Genomic DNA, 9,514 nt, shown 5'->3' on the forward strand with positions numbered 1-9,514 from the left:
GTACCTTCTGCTCACTGTTTCCTTCAGGGAACAGATGTACAAGGCTTGCACTCAGACCTCTGAGTGTGAACTGTGACTTTACCTGAACACTTGACACTTAGTTTGATTATACCCCCACACCTCTGACAAAACGTCATACCAAGCCCGGGATTTGCTTACACCTGTCAGTAAACCCCTGTAAAACCTTCCCATGTCTCTGGTGGTGACCAGTCCTGAAATGCCCTCCCACTTCAGCTACCTGCTCTAAATAATGCCGTCTGATGAAAACAGATGAGAATCGATCAATCTTTCATTCAGTTACCCAACAAATAATTGTTGGGTGCCGACTATATATCCATACGTGGTCACTTTTGTAGAGGGCACAAAAAGAGGCACCAAATAAAATAAAAGGCAACAACTGCTGTTGCTGTCGACTTTCCTCACCTTTCTGCACATATAGGCAAAATATTCATCCCCCAAAGATGTTTGCATCTAAATCCTTAGAACCTGTGAACTTGTAACTTTACCTTGCAAAAATGACTTTGCAGACATTTAGGGTTTTGAGGTGAAGGGTTGGCCTGGATTATCTGGATGGGCCCAACCTCGGCACACGAGTCCCTAGCCAGAGACTTTGCCTGCTCAGGTGAGAGGCAGAGGGAGATGGAACCATGGAAGAAGGGCCACAGGGACGTAACAAGGCTGGCTTTGACAACATGATCCATGGGCTGTGGATAGTCTCTACAAGCTGGAAAAGACAAGGAAACAATCTCCTAGGGCCTCCAGAATGGACACAGTCCTGCCAACATCTTGATTTTAACTCAGTGAGAATTCGAATGGTAAGATAATCAATTTACATGGTTTATTTGCTGTAATTTGCTACAACAGCAATAGGAAACCAATGCACACTGCAACCAAAAGAGAAAGCGTTCTCCTAGACTTCCAAAGGGTAGGAAAATTGATTTTTTTTTCAGTATTTCAAGGGTAAATATCAAATTTTATGCCTAAAAATTGGAAAGTACAAGAATGTAATGAATAATAAAATAAATATTAGTACTGGATACACTTGGTACCAGCTGCAAAAATATCTATCGCACGTATCACATTGCAAATCTTCCAAGATCAATATGCAACATTAGTGGATTAAAACACGCTCCCTCACTAGTTGGGGTAGATGGCCATTCCTTTTAACCAATCAGCAGAACTCCAAACTGTTCACCAAAAAAGAGCTGCATCAATCACTTGATTTTCATTGTTTAACTTCGAATATTTTCGTTGGTCACATTCACCTGTAAATTTGTTCTTTCATAAAAATGTGTTTTCCGCTCTGATCATTTCATCCACTGGGAGGAGAAAGAAAAAAAGAAAGATTGGAGCTGTGCCAAAGGGAAAAAAAATTAATTTTCTTGCAGCGGAGGATCTTGTTAAAATGAAACATCTTTCCCATGAAATGGATGCTAACACAACACAACGGAATACTAATAAAGTCCTTTCATAATATTTTTCCTAAAGATTACTTGCATTTTAAGAATTGCCTTTTATATCGCCCCCAAGTGATGCTTAAAAAGATAAATCGCTTCTGAACAAGAGTTACTTTTTCCTTGCATTTCTGGTTAACTTACACATGCTTTTGCGAAGTTATCTTGAGTCAAGGAAACTTCGCAACAGAAAAGATCATTTATAGTTAAAAGGAATAATTTGTATGATTTAAAGAAAAGCTAATAAAGCCCCAGAGTGTCCCAGCATAGATAGCACAGGCGCACGGCAGGACCATATTTGTGCTTCACAACCTCGGGGCGGGGGGGGGGGGGGGAGTACTCATGTTTAATATTTCACAAACAAAATATTCATTTTATGTGCATTTAATACATGCAATCTTAAACCCGAGCTTTTAAAAATTCACTTCACTGGGGCGCCTGGGTGGCTCAGTCGGTTAAGCGGCCGACTTCGGCTCAGGTCATGATCTCACGGTCCGTGAGTTCGAGCCCCGCATCAGGCTCTGTGCTGACAGCTCAGAGCCCGGAGCCTGTTTCAGATTCTGTGTCTCCCTCTCTCTCTGCCCCTCCCCCGTTCATGCTCTGTCTCTCTCTGTCTCAAAAATAAATAAACGTTAAAAAAATTTTTTTTTTTAAAATTCACTTCACGACAAACAGTGAATGCATCATGCTTTTGGACCTTGTGGAGGGGCTCTATAAATTTTTAAGAAAATGTGTATCTACTTTTCTCTCCCTCAAGAAAGAGGATGGTGGATAAAGAAAATGTTGATGGTGTCAGGGTACTTGGATTGTTGGTGAGCAGGTGTGAGCTGGTGAATGAGCCTCTGGTGAATTGAAAGCTTTTAAAAGAGATTGATTCTCTTACCTAATTATTTCAAACATGCTTTTAAAGGTATTAATTACTTGTGGAAAAGATTCTCCATTTGCCTCTAAATTGTTTCTTTGGGTGATTCTTTGCCTGAAAAAAAATGACTGGGGTAAAAGCGAGCATTCTGTCACCGTCATTTTAAATCACGTGTTTAAACAATACATTGACATGTTACTTTACAATTATACAAACTATATTTACATGCAATTAGAACTATTCAAACATATTTAAAATTATATTAAATATTTACAATTATTTTCTATGTAAAATACATTCATATGTAAAATCATTACCTGCATTACATGTGATATATACGTAAAAACATTTGTATGCAGATAAAGGTGTGCAAATATACCTATATCCATACATAAATATATATAAATGCTAGATTGAGCACCTCTTAAAAGATCTTTGTTGTTTTTTTTTTTTTTAGTTTGTGTACGTGTGCGTGTATGTCACATAATTCTATGGAAACTTCTACTATTTAGTTCACCTTGCAGAATTGTGTAAAATATAATTACACACCACTCAGCACCTTTGCTACCTTCAATACCTACCCTCCATGTTACAAAGTTGTTTCTTCAATGACTTTTCAGTTTGATCTGCTGGAGGCATTTGAAACTGCATCAAAAAGGCATCTTTGGTTGGCCTGAAACATTTTAAATACATCAAATCTAGAATCGCAGGAGCAGACACCCCTGTAATCAAGTCATCGGAATATTACACACAATTCCATACTGCCTTGTGACTTAATTGTGGACTTTTAGCAGCCTGGGGCATTCAGGTTCACACGAGAAAAAATGTTTGCAACCCCTCAGGCACAGAATATTCTCACTGTGCAGAAGGAACAATTTCCAGTGACAAGAGCCCATTTTGCCAATTTGCTGTCCAGAACTCAGACTAATGAGTCACAGACAGCAGAATAAAGAAACTTAACACTCTTGGCATTAATGAGTAGGGTAAGGATTGGTCATTTTAAATGCTCCTCAGTAATGCCATAAAGTAACAAAATAACATTAAAAAAAAAAAAACACAACAACCCACAGGCACCTTGGCGTTTGAGCAACGACTTTATTTTAACCCAGCATCTGCCAAAATTTGTAGGAATACCTTCCCTATGCCAAGAGTTCTCTATCTTTTTCCACATGAACATTTGAAATAAAGAAGAATACCTTTAAAAAGTAACCATATCAATTTTGTTCACTCCCATTAGACTTTTAAAAATACTACCACTATTCACCGTCATCCGTCTAGTGTTTTAAAAGCTTTATCGCTAATGTGAAATATATAGATAAGAGAAACACAGAAAGTAAAAAAATCATCAAAAATGCATCTTTGGTTCCCCCAAAATACATTCTAAGACACTGAATGAATATGTAATTGTTAAAACCAACACAGAGGACCGAAGCCTTTCTTTCGATGTTCCCAACAGGATAATAGAGTGTAACAGTTTATAAACACAAGCCAGGAATTAAAATTAAAAACTACCCCAGGTCAGAAATGAGACCACTTTATAATTAGAGGAAAAAACTACCAGTCCCCAGTGGAGATTAAGAAGGGGATGATTTCTGAAAATGTACATGAGAGGGACAAAAATAAACAACTTCCACAGTCTGGTGGCACAATTCTGTTCCCTTGTGATGGAAACACAAAAAGGAGTCTCTAACAAGCTCCAAAAATATGTGTGTGTGTATTTTAAGTAAAATGTAGCTTTCCAGACAACTACGTTTTTCTGCTGGAAATAATGAACTAACATAAAAATGATATAAGGATGTGTGTAAAAAGGACATTTAAGAGAAACAGGTTGAAGAGCTTCATAAATTTACCAAAGATTGAATTAAAGCTGGATGTGTAAGATGTAGTGATAAAACAATTGGGGGCTGTTCCTTCTTTAAGCAAGGATGGTTTGGGCTTTATCAGGAACCGGGCTTGCATAACTAATCAGTGGCATGACCAGCCCCGACTCTGAAACGGGAGTCCCAGGCAGTCCCTTGCATAGAGGCGCAAAACTCATTACGTTTGATATGCCTTGTTCTTGACCTAAATGCAATAGAAATTCTTCCTTGGGGTGCATGATATACATGAAAAAGTACAACTTCTTTTTAAAACGCCATTAGAATATTTTATTGTGTGTGGACATACACTCTTGTTACTCCTAAATGCTATTCTATTGAGTACAGTTTATATTCACTGGCAAAGCGAAATCTCCGGGGAAGCCAGAGAGGGAATGCAATTTCTAGTAATAACAGCTCACAACAGTGAATACTATCCACTTATCCCCACAATTTCCAGCTATTTTGGACTCCTTTCTGAATTAACCTTTCATATCAAAAGGAGCAATTCTGCACACTAGAGACTCTGGCACAATTTCATGCATAATTTATTCACTCAGTTCAACATTAAACGCACAGTCCTTGACTTTGTCAAGGTGGATTCTGTTGGCAGACTTCACAAGCAGCAAAACAGGAGAAAGGAGATCTACAGTTCAACCTCTTCACCTATTCTGTCTGGCGAGAGATGGTGGTGGGGGTGGAGGGAAGAGAAAAATAAGGCACAGAGCTCTGTCATCTGTAGAATCCCTGACAAGAACACAGTATTTTCACATCAGTAGCCTCTGAAAGGTTTTGTTTTGTTTTGTTTTGTTTTGTTTTGTTCTTTTTTTAAAGCCCAGAACAACTGAAATAAGCTTGAATTCTGTTTCACCAACCAAAGTCTGGGGCAATTTGTTACCTGACCAGCCCACCGCTCACAGGAAAACAATACTTGTGTCTCGGGTTGCTTGGGAGAGGCGGGTGGAAGAAATGAACTTGAAGCTGTTATTCAAACAAACCCACACATTAGCTTGAGGTCATATTAGAAGGGTTCGTTTTAGAGACTTAAATAAGGCAGACTTCCCAATGAGATCCCAAATCCCAAATATGCACTCCCAAATTGGCCTTCAAGAACAGAGACATGGGTTTTTTCTCCTAAACTACCCATTTGAACCCTCCGAGGAGGGCTGTGTGTATAACCAGTTGTAAAAACGGAACCCTGATGCACCACGAAACTGTTCCTCTGCCTTCTCAGAGTCGGCTGAAGCTCAGAGTAGACAGGAAATCCATTTTCTCTCCTTTAAAGGCCACCTTCCTCAGAGGTATTCAGTCAGATACCTGAGTCCAACTACTATTTAGGTTGAAACCCACAGATGGCTCTTCTTCAGTCTCATGGATTACAAACGATTTGGTTCCTCCTGTAACAGATGGGTTTTTTTTTTTTCCCTGTTAATGATGACTATATAAATCCTTAATATATGCCAACAACTTTAAGTTTTCACAATGATTACGGAATTAATTCCACTGATTCCATGAAACGTCACCATGAGATGGTTAGTCACATCACACGCCGCCGATGAAGAAACTGAGGCTCTGAGGTCTCAATGATTACGCAGACCCTTGCAGGCCTCGCTCTCCGTTGAAAGGCAAACCACGAAACGAACGCAATAATGAAATTTTAACGCTGAAAAAGATTCAACGTGATTTCCCTAAACGCGCTAGACAATGGTCTCCAACTTATCACTTGCTCATTAAAATATTACCTGCCAGAAGCCAAGGCCACTTTCCAAACCCGTGAATAATATGAGGCCCAAAAGTGCACAATGAGACGCCTTTGGAAATAGCACAAAATGCTAGAACTTTTCACACAGGACACCTTGGCAAAAGTCTTTAACTCTAAACTTTCTTAGCCGGCTTCCCCCACAGTCTAGTTAGGAGAAGCCCGAAGCGCGTAAATTGGAGCCTGACCAAAACCGAGCCTCACTTTTATAATTTGCCTTTCAATTTACTGCAAGACCATGAAAATTAAATGCCTCAGATACCGTCGAAGTAGCTCACTGAGAGTTCAGCCGTTCTCCTCAGTAACCATTCAGCAGCCTTTTTATTGTCTCGAGGCTCTGGATTTGGACCAAATCCTTGAAATCTGTGAAAACTCAGAGATGAAGCAGGTTTTCAGTTTATGACTTCTTCAAGCCAAAGATTCCCATCTTAATGATAACATAACAAAATGACCTACCAAAATCGAGTTTACAAGTATCGTTTTCCTCTCGATTCCATTTCCTCGCCTCCCCAAGCCACTGTGCTCGGGAGGCAGTGGGAATACACAAGGCCCACTGGATGGGTCGGACTCAAGATGGCTGGAGTCCTTGACATGCCCACCCCTCACCTCTCTTGCTGCAACGTCCCCAATGGCCATGAGCGTCACAACAGTGGCCTATAGCCTCAGGTCCCTTGGAGTAAGATCTCCTGCTTCCAGAGTGACAATCACGTCACAACACTTCTAGAATCCTATGTCTCGGAAGCTAAACACTATGTCAGGGCTCTACTTCCCGACACATGCTGGGAACCATGTCAGTTCCTTCACTTCCTGGCCCGGTGACCTTGGGCACACGTCTTCATTTTTCTGCACCTCAGTTTCCACGTTAGGAAATACGATGAATACTATCTCGGTTACAGAACTCTCGTGGCAATTTAAGGTGGTAACCTTTTTTAGTTGCTTAACTCACAGCTTGGCACAGAGGAGTGCAGTAGTCACAGGTAACATTCATTTGTTTTTCACCACAGCTTTCGGTTTAATCTTCATAACACAGAGGTTATCCGCCATATTTGTCAGACAGACGCGGAAGCCAAACTCAGAAAGTCAGTCACATGGCTCAGAAGATAAGCCAAGAGTTGGCCTTGGGACATCTATCTCTCTTTGACATCAGATCGCGAGAAGCTTACAGGGCCATCCTGTGCTGCCCCGCTAATAAATGTTACTCAAAGGAGGTCCGCAAGAGCAGACAGAGTATGGAGGAGAGATTTGTGAAGGGCCATAAACTTACCTCGCAGCTAAATAAATTTGATTTGCTACTTATTCCTACATCATCGTCCAAGCACTCCATAAAAGGGCTGTCCAAACAGGTGCTCCAGCAGGGCCCCCTCGCCCGGGGGGGGGGGGGGGCATCCAGCCACCAGCTGCTGCTTATACCTGTGACCTTTGCAGAAAACTTGCCTTTGGCAGACGGGAGCCGCTTCCTCTGAGACAGAGACCTGCAGGGGGTGGGTTAATCAATATTCTCCAGGGAAGGAGAACACAGAGAACGTGTATGTAGAAATTTCGCATAAGGAATCGGTCCACACGATCATGGAGGCCAGCAAGTCTAACTCTGCAGTGTGCCAGCAGCCTGGAAGCTAGGAAAGCTGGTGGCACAGTTTCAGTACGAAGGCCGGCAGGCGGAGACCCAAGAGAGACGATGGTGCAGATGAAGTCCACGGGCAATGTGCTGGAGGATTCCCTCTTGTTTGGGAGGCTGGATTTCTTTGTTGTATTCAGGCCTTCGACTGATTGTGCAAGGCCCACCCACATTATGAAGAGCCATCTGCTTTACTCAAAACTCACACATTTAGATGTTAACCTCACCCAAAAACATTCACCAAGTGGACACAGAAAATTTACTCTCACTGGAGCGTGCCCCCAGCCTTCCGCATCCATATGGCCAATGACTGATTAATATAGGATTCAAAGGGTTCAGGCAGAATGACTTTATGGATCGGGCTCAAGCTAGACTTCATATAAAATCATATCCTCACTTGGGACTTTCTCCTTCCCTATTCAGCTTCCATCTCTCTCCCTCTCTTTCATCCTCTCTCTCTCTCTCTCTCTCTTCCCCACCCCCTCTCCTTCACTTTCTTTCTCTTTCTCCCTTTCTCTCTCTCCCTCTCTCTTTCTACCTCTCTTTCACTCTCTCTCTCTCTCCATAGCAAATAGATTAGTGTTTTAAATTTCTAAGTCATATTCTCTGACCTTCTTTCTCTTCTGTAAGAACCCCCACATGGAAAGGTAGGTTTACAGAGCCAAACGCCTTCATAGAGCATTCAACTCCCTCCATGCCCTGCGCTCAACAACTTTGCTAAATTTACCTGACAGCCCATCCCTCCCCATCAAGGAGGTGTCTGAGTCCATTTGGGCTGCTGTAACAAAAATAATATAGATGGTGTGAGTTGAACGACACCGATTTCTCACGTTTTGGGAGGTGGGGAAGACCGAGATCAAGGCACCAGCAGATTCAGGGTCGGTGAGAGCCCAATTTCTGGTTCATAGAGGCCGTCCACTGGCTGCATTTCCCACAGGTGAATGGGGCAAGGGAGCCATCGGGGGGCTCTTCTGGAAGGCTACTAGTCCCATTCATGAGGGCTCTACCCTCGTGACCTATTCACCTCCCAAAGGCGCTGCTTCTTGATATAATCACACTGAGGACTAGGTTTCTACGCATGGAGGCATCGTCATCCACCTGGCCTGCCAAGCTGAAACACGGGGTGACAACTTTGGCTTCGGTCTCCTTCAGTCCTCCAGGTCACCACTGAGTCCACCGAGCCTGCCGCTTCCACATTTCTCCACACTCTCACGTCTTCCCCCTTCACACCGGAAGCCCCCTCATTCATCCTGTCTCAACTGGACTGTTAAAATCCTCCTAATTCCCTGTCTCCTGTCTCTCACCTCTGAACATGGCATCCAGGCCGAGCATGTTACCTGACCTCACTGACGAGAGTCCCGAATCCTTCTCATGCTAATAAGGCTTTTCTTGATTGACCCCAACAGACATCTATGACCTCTCTACCTTCCTAGATCCCTCAGCCCAGCATACTCCGACGTTCCCACTGCTCCCCACACATCCTATCATCTTACAGGCCTCCAAGGACCACTCCTGATCCTGGGTAACTTTACAGCTGTAGTGCTGTCCACGGTGGAAGGCACCTTGCCCCCTGGGCCCACACACAACCTCAACTGACTCCTCCCCTCAACCGACTCCTCCCAGCTCAACTGCCACCTTCTGTCCTCCTTTGGGTTCTTCTAAAACAGAGCCTGAATCCAGCACTTGAGCACAGATGATTGGTTTGCGAAGAGATTGCCGGAAGCTGGATGTTCCCCCAGAAACAGGATGTTTCTCAGAATTGTTAGTTTAGTTTAGTTTAGTTTATTTATTTTTGAGAAAGAGAGAGAGCATGGCAGGGACAGAGAGAGAGAAAGAGAGAGAGAGACAGAGGGAATCCCAAGCAGGCTCTGCACAGTCAGTGCGGAGCCTGATGCGAGGCTCGAACTCACCAACTGTGAGATCATGAGCTGGGCCAAAGTCAGATGTCTAACCAACTGAGCCACCCAG

At 42.8% G+C, this 9,514-nt stretch overlaps 1 long non-coding RNA gene across 3 annotated transcripts; it reads right to left on the reverse strand.

Moving 5' to 3' along the window:
• Positions 1-816: 816 nt before the first annotated feature.
• On the reverse strand, positions 817-9,276 carry LOC121041361 (uncharacterized). 3 transcript variants are annotated; one of them, XR_005795708.1, is made up of 6 exons: positions 9,040-9,276; positions 6,194-6,294; positions 5,490-5,569; positions 2,898-2,989; positions 2,338-2,430; positions 817-1,319 (listed from the first exon to the last, which is right to left on the reverse strand). It is a non-coding gene; the product is annotated as an uncharacterized LOC121041361 (long non-coding RNA). The 3 variants fall into 3 exon arrangements; XR_005795709.1 differs by lacking the exon at positions 5,490-5,569; XR_005795707.1 differs by lacking the exon at positions 9,040-9,276 and having other exon boundaries at positions 6,194-6,520.
• Between the last annotated feature and the right edge of the window lie 238 nt (positions 9,277-9,514).

Source organism: Herpailurus yagouaroundi, unplaced genomic scaffold (genome assembly GCF_014898765.1).
Source record: "Herpailurus yagouaroundi ecotype Mexico unplaced genomic scaffold, PumYag 183, whole genome shotgun sequence".
Lineage (NCBI taxonomy): Eukaryota > Metazoa > Chordata > Mammalia > Carnivora > Felidae > Herpailurus > Herpailurus yagouaroundi.